This window comes from Mandrillus leucophaeus, unplaced genomic scaffold (assembly GCF_000951045.1).
Source record: "Mandrillus leucophaeus isolate KB7577 unplaced genomic scaffold, Mleu.le_1.0 Scaffold19, whole genome shotgun sequence".
Taxonomy (NCBI): domain Eukaryota; kingdom Metazoa; phylum Chordata; class Mammalia; order Primates; family Cercopithecidae; genus Mandrillus; species Mandrillus leucophaeus.
This window is the reverse complement of record NW_012101920.1, coordinates 108481-125215: the sequence shown is the minus strand read 5'-3', so window position 1 is coordinate 125215 and position 16735 is coordinate 108481.

The following is a 16735-nucleotide window of genomic DNA, read 5'->3' as shown; positions in this document are numbered from 1 at the left end:
GTGCACATGGCACGTTCCTGGATGTGCGCACGATACACTGGTTGCAGTCATTTAACTAAACAGTGCTACAAGGAGGCACTTTGTTTGATGGGGCAAGCTGTCCTAGGGGAAACATCTTAAGAAAATGGCAGGAGGGCTTTTATTTTAAAAAGTCATCCTCCCTCTACTTCTATGTATACATATATCCAAAAGAACTGAAAGTAGGGACTGGAACAGATATTTGTCCACCCCGCACTTTGAAAGGCTGAAGTGGGCAGATTCCTTGAGCCCCAGAATTCGAAACCAGCCTAGACAACACGGTGAGACCCCATCTCTACAAAATGTATACAAAATTAAAACAAAAATTAGCCAGTGTGGTGATGCATGCACTTATAGTCCCAGGGACTATTTCAGAGGCTGAGATGGGAGGATCACCTGAACCTGGGAGGTGGAGGTTGCAGGGAGCTGTGATTGCACCACCGCCCTCTAGCCTGGGCAACAATAGTAACAACAACCAAGTTAAGATGGTAAATTTGATGTTGTTCGTATTATATTACATTAAAAAAATAAAAATAAAAAACACACTTACTAAGTAAAGAAGCCAGTCACAAAGACTACGATTCCATTTATGTGAGATGTCCAGATAGGCCAATCCATAGATACAGAAAGCAGATCTTTCTGCTTTAGGGGAGTTGGCGCAATGGGGAGTGACTGCCAATGGGCCCAGGGTTTCTTTTTTGGGATACTGAAAAATGTTCTGAAATTAATAGTGGCTATGTCTACACTACTGTGAATGTACTAACAACTCCTGAATTCTCTATTTTAAAGGAGAGAATCTTATGGTATGTGAAATATATCTTAATATAATTGGCTATAAAAAGGAAAGTTGCTATCGGGAAAAAAAATCATCCTCTCCTCTGCTCACTTTCCCCACAGTGGTCCCTGTGCTTTTGGCGTGAGGCCTTTGCAAACGCCATTCTCTCTGCCCGGAATGCCTTTCACTCCCAGTCCACACCTACCCTGTGCATGATTCATACTTTCTCATCCTTCAAGCGTAAGTTTCACTTCCAGGAACTCCTTGCCTCCCTGGGACCCAGAGAGCCTGGAACTCCCCTCAGAAGACTCACAGGCTCACGTGTATTCCCTCCTCCCAGCAGCAACACCAAGGCTCCATCACGCTCCACAAATGGATGACTCCACCTCTCAGCAATTACGGGGCTGGAGGGCAAGTTACAGGTTTCCCTGGCCTAGCTTTTCCTCACCTGCAAGATACAGCTAACACTGTTTTTCTCATGGAAGTTTATGAGTGGTGGCCGGGTGTGGTGGCTCACGCCTCTAATCCCAACACTTTGGGAGGCCGAGGTGGGTGGGTCACTTGAGGTCAGGAGTTTGAGATCAGCCTGGCCAACATGGTGAAACCCCATCTCTACTAAAAATACAAAAATTTGCTGGGCATTATGGCCCATGCCTGTAATCCTTGTTATCTAAGGAGGCTGAGGCAGGAGAATCGCTTGTACCCGGGAAGCGGAGGTTTCAGTGAGCCGAGATCGTACCACTGCACTCTGGCCTGGGTGACAGAGTGAGACTCTGTCTCAAAAAAAAAAAAAAAAAAATTGTGGAGCCCTTCTGAAGTATCCGCAGTTGGTGGTGACTTCATAAATAGCAGGAAAGAGCCCCATTTGGTGATGAACCCAAGAGGAAATGAGCAACGAGTCAGTCAGTCAAGGCTGAATTCTGAGGTCAAGTGGGGCTGAATGTGCATTTTAAATTCAACTCGTCTTTCAAGGATTATCTATTGAGCAAACATTATGTGCCAGACACAGTCCCAGGCACTGGGGGCACAGCAGTGAACAAAACAGACAGGACAGATTGCACAAGGGTGCAGTGACAGGCAAGGGCAAGGGACGCTCATCCACTCAACAGTACTGCTAAGCTCCCACTTGACCGGGGCCCTGCTCTAGGCACTGGGGAGCTGGCAGTGGCCGAGAGAGAGAAGAGCTCCCGCCCTGCAGAGCTGGCACCCAGTGCGAGGACAGATGATACAGGAGCAAGATCACTTCAAATTGTGGCAGATTCCATGAAGCAAGTGAACAAAGCGACAGGATAGAAAAGAAACAGGAGCAGTGGAATAGCTTGCAAAGAAACAGCCTTTTGGAGGAGTCTCACTGAAGCTGAAGACCCAGGCATGTGAAGAGATGGGACAGAGAATTCCAGGACAAAGAAACAGCCAGTGCAGAGGTCCTGAGGCAGGAACTGCTTACTTTGATGGGGGCAGGGGATGCTGTTGGAAAAGTGAGCAGAGTGCAGATGCCATGCAGCCTGGAAAGACATGGTGAGGAATTTGAGTTTTATCCCAAGAGCAGTGGGAACACATCAAAAAAGGTAAAATAGAAAGAACTCGGGGTGTTCCGAGAACAAGAAGACCTGCCTTCTCCGAGCACAGCATACATCCTGGGGAAATGAAGCGAACCCAGGCCCAGTCATTTATAGTTTCTGCTTGCAGAACCAAAGACACCAGTGTATTTTAGCAGCATGAGCAATGCCGGATTTCAACATTACTAAGGCAGGATGAATAGGGGCAGGGAGAGACTGGAGTCAGGGAGGCTGGGGAAGCACTTCTATTAGATCAACTGTGAATTGATGGAGACCTGGATGAGGGGGCTGGCGGGCGGACTGGAGAGGAAGGGAGAGAGAAAAGCCTGGACTAAGGAATTAAAGAATTGGGAAGAACTGAAGATGGAAGTCAGGGGGCAGGTTTGGTCCCCAGCAGAGGAAAGAGTCCCAGATGCCCCTGGCGTCCTGGGGAGAGTGTGCAGGACTGGACTTATCTGGAAAGAGAAACTCTCATGTTTCCTTTTACTATCAAAACACATGCACAGAACAAAATGCACAGATGCATGGGACATGCTGGGCTGAAATAAAGATTCTGTGACTCTCTCAATTACTTAAACATATTTAAATTATTTAATTATTCTTTAGCAAAAGGGGAAGCCTAGATGGAAATGTGTACTAACATACTGTGACATGTTATTTAAAATCCCAGGCAGTCCTTTCCTTTCCCTCTGTGACCAAATCAAATGACGCTAGATGCCTTCTGGAGGTCACATATTCTCTTCTTCACAGTAACCAAAAATTAGGTCTTAGCGGCTATTTCTGCTCCTCATCCTCTCCAGCCCAACTCCCCATTCTCACTTCCAGCTGAAAGCTTTGCAGGCCATTTAAAAAATCCTTCCAGACCCACGTGAACCCCCAGCTACTATCCCACTTCTCTGCTCCCATTGACAGATGAACACCTTATCACAGCAGGCTCTATTTGCTGCCTCCTGGTCGCCTCCCCACATTGTGTCTTGGGCCCACTTCCATCAGGCATTCTTCCCCATTCACAAGGAGACAGCCTTAGTTAAGGTCACCCGTGACTTTCATGTTGCCAATCCAGTGATTCCTTCTCAATTATAAGACAGGGTAGTCGATGGTACAATTAACAGAGTTGTCCTGGGCCAGGTGCAGTGGCTCATGCCTAAAATCCCAGCATTTTGGGAGGCCAAGGTGGGAGGATCACTCAAGCCCGGGAGTTTGAGAGCAGCCTGGGCAACATAACGAGGCCCCACATCTATTTTAAAAAAAAAGAGAGAGAGAGAGAGCCAAGAGAGTTGTCCTGTGTGTCGAGCACATGAACAGTGGCAGTTATGCCCATTTGACAAATGAGGAAACAGAGGTAACATAGAGATAAGAAGGCATTTGCCTGAGATTGGATGTCAAATGAGTTCTAGGCACCAAGGGAAGCAAGGAAGGGAGTGATACCCAATGCACGAGGTGCAGACCTGCCCCCAAGGAAGTTTCCAGGAACCCTGCTGCAGGACAGGCAGGCCATAACCCCATACAGATTCCCCAGTAGCCTTCAAATCACACCACAGGCCCAACCTGTGCTATAGCAGAAAAAGCAGGAGGCAGAAGACCGTGGCTTAAGTCCCAGGACCCCTCATGTCACTGCCTGTTGATGTGGGGACCCTGAGCAAGTCACCTGACATCTGAGTCTCGGTTCTGGAAATTGCAAAATGAGATGTGAATTCTGGCCCTGCCTTCCTCACGAAGGGGCTGTGACAGTCCAGGGAGATGACGCGAGTGATGAATGTTTGGCACACTGGGAAGTGGCGGAATATGACTATTTCCGCGCCGGCCCCATCTGCCGCTCTGCTCAGCACCCACAGTGGCAGATATGTCACATGACATTTCCATGAATTCTTGCCATTAGGAATTCCCAACACCCACGCTTTTTCCCTCCTGAAAGTTCTGCTGCATAAAAGAGGCAGAGAACAAGCCACCCCCTCCTCTGCTTCTCTGGATAATCCCCCAAGCATCTCTCCCCTACACCACTCCTCCCTGCCCATCAAGCGTCTGTGGAATTCCAGCTACTCCAACATGCAAACAGTTCACACCAGAGATGACCAGTGGTTTGGAAAAGCCAGATCATTTGCCATTTCTCCTTTGTAAAAGGTCTTTGGGGACACGATTAACACAAGCTAAGATGGGAGGAAAGGACAGAAATGAGAGCCCCAAGGTTGGTTTGTTTGTTTGTTTGTTTGTTTGTTAGGGTTTTTTTAATGTTTTCAACGAGCTGACTGTGACTTGAAACACGAGGCCGGACCTGGGCAGCCGGCAAGCTATGATGAATAACACTGCCAGTGAGAGTCCTTTTTTGTTTATTCACATCCCGCTTGTGCCCTAAGAGCAGGGCATGATGTATGGCAAGTGTATTAATGTTCCCCACGGGGCAGGACACCACATGGTTTAGTAAGTGGCTCGAGCCATCCCACCCAAGCTGGCCATTTGCTCCTGCGTGCAGATTGCCCCTCTCGACACTGGCCTCGGTGCCTCTCAACAACCTCCATGACAAGAGCTGCTATTCATGGAGCACCTCCAAGGTGCCAGGCGTGGTTAGAGGTACCTACCATGTGTTAGTGAATTTAATAAATCTTCACCAATTTCTCTTTCAGGTTGGAATATTGCTCCCATTTTATTGCTGGAGAAACTGAAGTTTGGAGAGGGGCAGTCACAGTGGCCAGGGACACGGGGTTACCATCAGTCAAGGCTGGAACTTAAACCCAGGTCATGTGCCTCTCAAAACCATGCTGCTCTCAAATACTCCACCAAGGGAATTCAGACTCCAGTGCTCTCTGGGACAGGCAGGTAAAGTGAAGGCAGGCCAGATGGGGATGGTGGTGAACTGACGACACACACCCATCTAAGGGGAAATACAGCCACTCTGAGGTACCCCTAATGACTTGCATGAATCTCACGCGCATTCAGCCGCAGGTGAAAGAAGCCATCTTGCAAAAGCAAAACTATAGGAACCAAAAACAGATGAAGTGGCTGCTAGGAGCTGAGGGTCAGGGGGAGCTTGACCATGAAGAGGCAGCAGGAGGGAATTTGGGGGACAGTAGAAACACTCTGCACCTTGGTGGTGGTTGCACAACGGGATGTTCATCAAAGCTCCTATGACCAAAAGCTAAAAAGCCTGAAATTAACCATATGTAAAGTAGATTTTAAACAAAACGGGACAAAATAGCAAATCTGTGGACTGGGTCCAAGCTGCGGGCTGCTGTTTTGTAATCTCTGCCCCACCCTCCACATCATTAACATCCATCACACACGGCGATGAACATGCAGGGCTCGTGGGTGTGACTGATAGGGGAAGAGGTGAGCGGAAGGTACTGACTCGCCGGGACTCGAACGCTTTCTAGTTTCATCACTTACTGGTGGGGTGACCCTGAGCAAATAGCTTTCTCTCTCTAAGCCTCAGTCCTCTCTGTTTCAAAGAGGGGTGAGGACACTTTTCTTTGCATTGCTGTTGTCAAAATTAGATGAGATCCTAGAGATAATGTTCCCAGCACACGGCAGATGCTCAATAAATTTTCCTGTCCTTGGAAATGTCCAAGGCCTCCCAGGAGTCACATGGGCCCAGCGATCATCTCCTTTTATGACTAGATTTCCCAGGGGCCCCTCCTAGGTCATCTTAGCCCACCTAGAAGCTGGGAAAAAGCCAGCTAGGCCCAGGACTTGCTCTTTCTCCTGCTAGCTTCCCTGGGGAGTCCCTAGCGTAGCCACCCACAGAGACCAGGTGGGATATGTAACTGCCCAGCCCCGGCCCACATTGCCACGGGTGAGTTCATCGAACCAGTTGGCTTTGGGGCTTAACAGGAAGACAGAACAGCAAGGTAGTTAAAAGCGGGGGCTCTGGAGGCACACAGACCTGGTGGGTTCAAGTCTTTTTTTGTTTTGTTTTTTGGAGACAGAGTCTTGCTCTGTCGCCCAGGCTGGAGTGCAGTGGCGTGATCTCGGCTCACTGCAACCTCTACCTACCAGGTTCAAGCAATTCTTATTCCTCAGCCTCCTGAGTAGCTGGGATTACAGGCATATGTCACTAAGCCCGGCTCATTTTTCCATTTTTAGTAGAGCTGGAGTTTCGCCATGATGGCCAGGCTGGTCTCCAACTCCCGGCCTCAAGCGATCCTCCCAGCTCAGCCTTCCAAAGTGCTGGAATTACAGGTGTGAGCCACAGCACCTAGCTGGGTTCAAGTCTCAACTCCCACTTGTCAGCTAAAAGACATTGAACAACTGGCTTGTGCTCCCTGAGCTTTGATTTCCCATCTGTAAAACAACGATGCAAGGAGCACCTGGTTCTCAGACCTGTGGAGAGAATCAAGTGTGATGATGCTGCCACGTCTGGGCACACCATAGAGCCCAGCCGACTTGCCTGGATCTTCCAGATCAAACGCTGCTGAGTATTACTCTGCCCAGGAATCCCTCTGTGGATGAGTATTTATAAGGATGACATAAGATAAAGTTCCCAGTGAAGTATGTGGCACTTAACAGATGCTTGATAAATTGCAGGTAATTTTATGATAATCTTGGTTGCTACTGATGAAAGATCACGCCCCAGAGGCACCAGAGCAGGCACAGGCCATGTCCAAATGGGATAGCTGGCTGGGCAAGGTGGTTTACATGTGTAATCCCAGTACTTTGGGAGGCCAAGGTGGCAGATCATGAGGTTAGCAGTTTGAGACCAGCCTGGCCAATATGGCGAAACCCCATCCCTACTAAAAATACAAAAATTAGCTGGGCGTGGTGGTGGGCGCCTGTAGTCCCCACTACTCAGAGGCTGAGGCAGGAGAATTGCTTGAACCCAGGAGGTGGAGGTTGCAGTGAGCTGAGATTATGCCACTGCATTCCAGCCTGGGCAATACAGTGAGACTCCATCTAAAAAAAAAAAAAAAAAAAAAAAAAGGATCACTGGATTCTTGAATCCAAAATGTCATATATTACTACAAAAACAAAAAGTACCTGGGCCTTGTTGTAGTCCCAGACATGAATCGAAAGAAACCCGGGGCCTCCAAATATCCAGCAGACACTAAGCATTGATCCCCCCAAGAGTGAAAGGACAATATTCTGGAAACAGACCCCCCTTACAGGAGGTCACCGAGCGAGTCAGAAACGAAACCCACAGAAGGAGAGAGCCTCGGTTTCTCGACTGAGGCACAGAGTACAGCCAACTCCTCCCAGACTGTCATAAGCAGGCCACCCCTGACCTCATGAAGGGAATCCATAATCATAGTAGGTAGGATAATTAGGCAGTCGCAGAAAGGAAGGCTGGGAGAGAAAAATCAGATTATCAGCTGCACCGACGGCCAGGAAGGAAATCTTTCTCCCGCATCTTGGGTGGTTAACCAGCTGTGTGAGTGGTTCAACTCGACACTCAGCAGGAGCCCATCTGGGCAATAGTATCATTGTATGTTCTTTTCTAACTCTAACTCAGTATTATGCAAACTTGAGTAGAGGTCTCTAGAGTCACGCGCAGCATTCGGACGATGGATGGATTTGGGTTTTACTACTCAGAGTTTGTTGGCTGAGCATTTTTCTCCTGGACCGAGAGAGGGTCTTCCTCCTCCTTGCTGCAGTTATTTCTACCTCTGCAATCAACACACCCCTGGACTGCACCTCTCCCACCCCCAATACACACACACACCAGCTGGGAGGGAACAGGCAGGAACAGTAAGGAAGGCTGCTCAGCCCACAGGGACTCTGCCCAGTGCCTCCCTTACTCGTCACAAGTCAGGCGGGGAAGATGAGGGAGTATTTGGTTTTAAGCCACTATGCTCTCTGACCATCTAAAAGGATTCCTTTTTCTCATTTGCCAGTCTCCTGGGCAACCCAGGGATAAGCCAAACTCTCTCTGGCCGTCTTTTCTGCTCAGTCTAGTGCTCATCATTCAAGCCTGTCCAAAAACCTCCCCCTCCGAGAAGTCCTTCTTGACTCTTTCACAGTGGATCTCATCTTTCCTTCAAAATTCTTTTTTTTTTTTTCAAGATTTTCTAAAAACCATTGTACAGATGTCAAGAGCTCTGTGTATAGCAATGAACAAGACACATCCCTACCCAGGAGGTGCTTTCTGAAAACTGGTTGCCATGTGACTCAGCCTCTGGTTCCATCCCATCTTATGGCGTCTTCATCTGGCACAGGTGGTGTGGGTGAGCAGGGGAGTCAGGAAGATCCAAGGTTCAAGTATTAGCGCTGCTTCCTCCTTCCCGTGTGACTGTAAGCAAGCCACTGAGCCTCTCTGACTCTCTTCCTCGCTTGGAAAAGTGTGGATAATAGTAATTACCACTTAGGGTTGTTGTAACCAATGGGTTAATTTAGGTCAGGGGCTTCAAATACTGCCTGGTACATGTAAGTGCTCAGTAAGAATTATCCTGTTATCCTTATAACAGGCGCTTGATACATTGTTAATATTTTTATTAGTAAATTTCAATTTAATAGTAAATGATTTCCTTCAAGTGTCTTGTCAGTTCCTTATCAGCAGTAATGGCCCTCTGTCCCCTACAATGCCTGCCAGCAGAAAACAGAACCATTTGGAGTTTAATCTTTGTTGATGGTGAATGAGCTTTTGCTCCAGTGTAAAGATTAACAGCTGCAAGTGTTTTCCAAACAATAGCAGCCAGTCTTTGTTAACATGCGCTGGCTTAGTATGTGGCTTGTTATTTACAGACATCATGTCACGGAGCCCTCGCAGTGGTCCTAGGAGTTTTTTCCTGGACCCCAGGTCCGAGGCCACAGGAACACTTCCTCCCTTCCACTCCTACAACCTTTCCTGCCTGGGCCTCTCAGCCTTCTGGAATTTTTATGTCTCCCTTCCCCAACTCCTTACCTGGATAAGACCACAGGCTCGGGAGTCAGGCAGGCCTGGTGGGAATCCAGCTCTAAGCATCTTTCAAAGGGGGCTATTCAAATGCTTTCTCTAAAAAGGTAACTAAAGATGATATGACTTAACGCATCAGTGAAGCCTGGTACCTAGTAAATGCAATAAATGTTAACTCGCTATCGCCGTCATTGCCCTAATTGGTGGTGTCAGTAGCATTTACAGAATTAAAGCCGAGGACTGTGTCTTGTTTCTCTGTAAGACAAGGCGTTACAGACTTATCTCTATAACCCAAGTCCGCATGTTGACACGGTCCCCAGGTGATTCATGAGCATGTTCAAGTTTAAGAGGCACTGACACAGAAGGCCAAAGTTGCAAACTCGTATGTCCACAGCAGCTAGAAGCAGCAGGAATAAATTAATGAAGTGATCACTGAGGGCTTTGAGGAGATTGAGCAATGTGACTCCTCACAGGTCCTTCAGATTGGACTAAAGGTAGGCACCTGACTTAAAGCCAGAAAAGCCACTGGCTGGCTGGGAGCCAATCAGATTGAGCCTCTTGTCCAACTCTGGGAGAGGAGTAGAGGGATGTTGTTGGTCAGACCCAGGTGGGCCTGAGATTGAGATGAGTAGGCTTGGGCCCTGGGCATTCCCACGGTCTGGGGAAATCAAGCCAGAGACAGGAGCAGGCCCCCAGCTAGCAGCAGAAGTGGGCAACCATGTGGCCCCCTGGAGAGACAGACAACAGGCCGGGCTGACCGCCATTCCTGAGATGGAGCACCTGATTCCTACAGTGTCCCTCTGTCCCATTCAACCAAACAATCTCTCCAAGCACTTCAAAATACCCTTCAGGCATGAGAAGGCGGGAATTAAATAAATCCCTTAAATAGAAAATTATTCAGTGGCTAAAAGAGATAAGGATAATCCTCGTGTACTGACACACAAAGATCTCAAAGGCTTTATTTAAAAGTAAAAAGTTGGCCTAAGGTAGCGGCTCACTCCTGTAATCCCAGCACTTTGGGAGGCTGAGGTGTGCGGATCACCCGAGGTCAGGAGTTCAAGACCAGCCTGACCAACATGGCGAAATCCCATCTCTACTAAAAACACAAAAATTAGCCGGGCATGGTGGCAGGTGCCTGTAGTCCCAGCTACTCAGGAGGCTGAGGCAGGATAATTGCTTGAACCCAGGAGGCAGAGGTTGCAGCGAGCCGAGATCGCGCCCCTGCAGTCCAGCCTGGGCAACAACAAGACTCTGTCCCAAAAAAGAAAAAGAAGAAAAATACTTTATAACCTCAGGGGCCGACAGTGGAGGTAAGCACATTCAACAAAGTATTAAATATATGTGTTAATGTATGCATTAAAAATATTTTTTTTAAATTGGCTTCAGTGATTAACTCCAACTTCTTCCAACTCCTTTCTCCTCTACAGGAACCATTTTCAATCTCGTTAGTCATCTTGGCCACACCTCCCTGGGCCCCTATCCGTGTCTTTGCATGTTTTTTTTTTTTAAACAAGTGACCAAAGCCGGGTTTGGAATTCCACTGAAGGCCTGGTGCAGGGTGTGGCTTTATTCATCACAATCTTTGGAACACGCCCCCAGAATCTTGCTGACTCCATTCAAGGACAGTCAACAATGACCATCAACCCCAATTTCAATTTGAGGGTCTTTTGTCTGATCCATCCTCTTTTATCCTGCCTCCGGATTGCATGAGCTTTGTTGTGGCTCTTTTCTGGGCACCTGGGGATATTATTAAAATTAAGTGACATTTATCGAGCCCCTACTATGTGCAAGAACTGTGCCAGACCCTTCATGTCTATAAACTCGTTTGGTCCTTCCAGCAACAGCTCTGTAGGGGGTAACATTATCTTTGTTTCATAGGTGAAGAGACTGGGGCTCAGTGAGCTGTGACATGTCATTGGTCACACAGCTGGGGACGGACAGAGCTGGGGTTTGAACCCATGTTCTTCCCACGCCACGTGGAAACCACTGTTTTTGTTCATAAAACAGTATAATTTCATCTCATTCTGTTTTTAGAATATCATTTTCCTCTGTTGCTCAAAGCTCTTTGAATTCTATTTCTGTCTTCCAGGATATTAACGCTGCCTCTTAAATATCATCTACATGTTTAATGAAGCAGATTCTCAAATCCTTCATCCAGGTTGTCAGCAAGAACATTAAGCGGGAGTGTTCCCAGGAGTTTTTGGAGAGTCAATTACTATTTGGTTGAGATTCTCAAACCACTTGTTCACTAACTTATCAATCACTTTGTAATATTTATTGACCACTTCCTGTGCCTCTGCTAGGAGGTGTCAGGAGTAGTCCTCAGCTACAAGAATCTCACAGTCTAATTGCACAATGCAGTGTGGTTAGGACCACATTTGCCCACAGGGCCAATAAAAATGACAGGGAAAAATGTTGACTGTAACATTATCTATAATAGTAAGCTCTCTAAATATCACATTAGTAAACTATGGTATGCCTATTTCATGGAAGGTTAGACAGCCATTATGGTATTTTTGTAAGCATTTGAAACATGGAGAAAAAAATAATGTTAAGGCTACAGTATTATCTTTATGGTATGTTTACAGGCCCCTCCTGTAATATTGAGCAATGGTCAAAAGTAAAATCCCAGGGTTAAATTATTTGATTATGAAAATAAAATACATAAGGTAATTAAATACCTTTACAAACTTTAAGTATATAAAACCCAACAAGATGTAAAAGCTGTGTGACAGATAAAACTTTGGTGAGATGGTGTTTAGGTGGGCTGGACTGAGACTTAATATATCAATTCAGTGAAATGTGGACCAAAGATATCCTTTCTGCCAACTTCCCTAAAGCAGAAGCATTAATCAATGTTCCAGAGAATTTCCGTTTGCATTATAAATTAGTGTCAGCTGTTTCTAAAATTATCTTGACCAATCAAGCCACATTTTGAGTAGCAAGGTTCCCCATAAGGCACAAAACCTTGGCCTTAATATTGTAATAACAACATCATCAATTAGAATAACAAGGTCTTCTCTGATCGCACTTTTAAAATTGCAATCCCCCAAATGCTTACCCCTTGTCCCTGCATTGTTTCCCCAAAGCACTTACCACCTCTGTCACATCACCGTTTTTCATTGTTTCTTGAGATGCCCTTTGCTGTGAGACACACCATTATTTTATGTACCACTAACAGTGAAACCAAAAATGCCATTTAAATGACATGAAGCCTTAACAAGAGTCCTGCATCCAAATGAATCAGTTCCATCAGCCTCTCAACATTTTAAAAGTTCGTTCATCTTTCCAAGGGATTTGATCGTTTCCCTTGTGTTTACTCATGCTGATGGGCTAATGGCAGGCAAGTGTTCTGCACTACTTATCTCAATAATCAAATGCAACACAGTTGCATCTTCCTTGAGTACCTTCCTTGCTTATGTCATACAAAGTACATGGGTGTTGGTTTATAAGAAAAAAATGGAATTATAATTGTCACTCCAATGATAAACATTGGCTTCAGTAACATCAGACAAATGCCCTGCTGTCTGTTCCCCTGCCCTTCTGCATACATGGTACCAATGCTGAGTCAGATGGGTATAGTGTTAAGATATCTTAAATGGAAATTTAAATCCCCACACATATAATAGTTCCAACAGTGTGCTCAGCTCAACAAAAGCAACAGCCATCTGAGTGACCTTAATGATGATTTCACAGGAACATACAATGGCAACTATATCTTGACTATTGCCCCCACCAAGAGCAGGCATGAGCCAGCAGCAGTTCCATCGACTGCAAAATTATCCCAGTTTCAAAGGTATGAAAATGGGGGACGGGGCTGCATTTCAGAATTTATGAAATCTGCCATTTATGTTACTTGTTTTCATTCTAAGTTTCATGCCCCAACTTAGAAGGGAAGCTCTTTGAGGCAAGGGATTTTCATGTCTTCTATTCTCTGCCATATTTTCAAACTCTAGAACAGCAACAGGGACAGAGCAGCCAATATCTGCTGAATGAATGGCTCAGTTTTGCTCTCAATCTGGTCCAATATCAGAACTGTGTCTATTCAGATTGTATTCTATGGACAGTCCTACATTCGAGCTTTGCTCCCTACTATGCAAATCTTATCTATGATAATTTGGCATAGATACCTCATGCATCAGATGTCACGTGTAAGATTATGCCAACATAAAACTTTTACGTACAAATAGAATTTGAAGTTTATTTTACAAGGTTTGCATTTTGACCTCAAACACAATCATTGGCCAACATTTGTTGAATGCGGTTGTTATATTCAGGATGCAATACTACATTCTCAGGGTGCAAAAAGGAACAAGCAAGTGAGAGAGTCAAAGCGTGTTTGTAAAAATACATGGACTGGCACAACTCCTGTTCTGTGCTGACCCAAGCCAATACTGGCCATACCTGATGTCCTTGCTGTTCTCCCTAGCCTCATACCCTCGAAAGAGGACCTTGCAATCCCCCCTCCAAACAGCCACTGCCCCTGTGCCAGTTGCAGGAAGAGGATATGGAGGGTGAAGGCCAATGCTGAGCAGACCCAGCTATCATTTCTAGAACCATCCTCTGCTTTTCAAAATGTCAAGTCTGTTCTACTGGATTAGAGTCACAGCCTTTTCCATTCCCCACCCGACATTTCCCCTAAACCCAATTTGCATTTTATAATTACAAAAACGATGCATGCTTGGGAGTCTGTAATTATTTCAAAATTAAAAACTAAAAAGTGACACATGCTTATTGAATTAAAATTATAAAAATTAAGCAGACAAATATGAAGTGAAAGTTTCCCATCCATCTCTCAGAGGCAAACCCTGTTTCATTTGTTAAATGTCCTTCCAGACTTCTTTCTACATGTACCCAATTTGTGTAAGTTCTCCTGTTGTGAAAGTGGAACCATTCTATACACACTATTCTGGAATAAACTCTCACCATTTATTGAGGACATCACATCCATATTCATATCCATGTCTATAGTACAGATATATCTGTACTATATCCGTATCTATACTATAGCTATCTATATCTACAGCCATAGCTGCAGCTACCTCATGTTTTTCCTTTAGAAATCTTTCGTTGGGAAGCTTTGTAAAACTTGTGTATGGTTCTATTGTATGCCTGTACCCCAAGTTTATTCAAGCAAATCTTCTTTATGGATCATTTCCACAGGAGGCGATAAATCACATATACACATATAAATTTTGCCTTTTGTATTTCTGTAGAATACATTTCTAGAAGTAATTTCTGACATGCATTTTTTAATTGATGATACTGATCAATCACCCTCCAAAAAAACTGCACTGTGAGATCCTCCCCCACTTTTTTTTTTTTTTTTTTTTTTTTTTTTTTGAGATGGAGTCTTGCTCTGTCGCCCAGGGTGGAGCACAGTGCTGTGATCTTGGCTCATTGCAACCTTCATCTCCCAGGACAAGCAATTCTCCTGGCTCAGCCTCCTGAGTAACTGGGATTGTAGGCACATGCACCACGCCTGGCTAATTTTTATATTTTCAGTAGAGATGGGGTTTCACCATGTTGGCCAAGCTAGTCTCGAACTCCTGATTTCAAGTGATCTGCTGAAATGCCTCCTAACGTGCTGGAATTTCAGGCGTGAGCCACAGCACCTAGCCTAGATCCCCATTCTTTTCATGTGCATTGAAATACCAGTTGAGTACCTTTTATGTACCAGATTCTCTTGCAGGTTCTGGGGAAACAGCTGTGAACAAAAGGAAGTCCCTGCCCTGGTGGAGCTTGTCATCTAGAGAAGGGAGCTGGACAGTGAACAAATACAGAAGCTATGGGTCACATGATGATAGAAGCTATGGGGAAAAAAAGAAAAGCAGAGTAAGGGATGGGGAGTAGCTGGGAGAATGGGGGCCATTCAGATGAAAGAGCCAGGATACCTCCTTGAGAAGTGAAGGAACTGGGCCTGGGGAGATGCAGGTATCTGGGGGAAGAACATTCTAGACAAATGGAAAACATGCCCACCAAACAAGCCAAGGCTCTCTACCAAAACTCTCACCAGTGTGGCCATAGTCGTGCCTTCTCTGTCTTCAGAAATTGGAGGTAAAATAGATACATTTTATTTGAAGTAAAACTTTTTTTTCCTCATTTCGTGACCATTTGTAATCCGTTTTGGGGAATTGCCTGTTCTGTGACCTTTGCCATTTTTCTCTAGCGGTGTCTGACTTTCCCTCACAGATTTCTAAGAGTGCTTTCTACTTGAAGGATGTCAAGACTTTGTCAATTAGGGTGCAAATATTTCCCAGATCTGCGATTTTTCTTCTGATGTGATCCTCATGTCTTTTTCCATAGGGAAATTGAAAAGTTTTATGTAAACAAAGGTACTAATCTTGGATTATTTGGGATTTTGTGGCTTTTCAAATGGCCTTTCCCAGCCCAGAATTATATGAATAGTTTCCAGAACTTTGAGTCCTTTTGTATTTTATTACAAAAGGATTAAACTCACCACGGGTAGTTCTAATGTGTGTTAATATGTTTCAGACTGGAATTTTTTGTGGGGGGTGGTAGAAGTATATGGTACGAGGTGGGAAATTTCACTTTTTTTTTTCAGTGGATATTCCAATTATTCTAACCTTGTTTATCAAACAACAACTGGGTGGTTCGAACTCTGAGGCTGGGTTATCTCAGCTAGAAAATAGCTCCACCCTTCACCAGCTTTGGGACCTCAAAGATGTCCCTTCACCTCTGTATCCCAGAACTCTCATCTGTAAAATGGGGTAATACCAGTGTCTGCTCCTACAATGGACCTACGATAATGTGGGACTTCAGTGAGGCTCCAAGTGAGCACAAGGTGAGTCTTGCAACTTGCCCTGGTGCAGGACACACGTCCTGTTGAAGTTAGAACTTGCTTCAGACTCAGAGAGCAATGCTCTTCTGAGAAACATGAACAACCAAAGCTGTGTTATCTCCTGTATTAGCCAACCATTTATGCTGAAAATGATCCCATAGAAGGGAAGGGAAAGACAGGGCACTCCAGGGTTCCCTTTCCTCTCAGTCCTTCCTTAATCATCAGCAAGTCGAAGATGAGGAGTTGGTAACACGTGAGCATAGCAAGAAGTGAAATAAAGGCAGTTGTTAGTTTTGAACAAGTTTTAACTCTTCTGCTAAGAATGAAATATATATCCACGTACAGACTACAAAATAGGAATGGTGTGTTTTCAGTGATTCCACATATGAGTTAACTGCTTCTATATTTGCATTCTTAACTGGCATGTAATATAAAGATGAACAGTAAAATTCATGCTAAACATTTTTTTTCTTTACTTGGAAGGACACTAAGTAACAAAAAACACTACGATGAAAGAGAGAGAGAGACTATGAAAGAAAAAGAAACAATGTTTTTGTACCTTTAGTGATACCTTTTTTTGCTTTTTGATCAAGAGTCTTACATTTTCATTTTGCAATGGCCCCTGCTAATTATGTGGCCAGCTCCATCCTGGTACATAGCAGGCACTCCGTAAATGTCTGAATAAATCAATGAATGCCCCTGTAGTAAATACTGATAAAGCCCGGGGGGTGGGGGAAGTAGCTGGCACAAGTAAGGTGAAC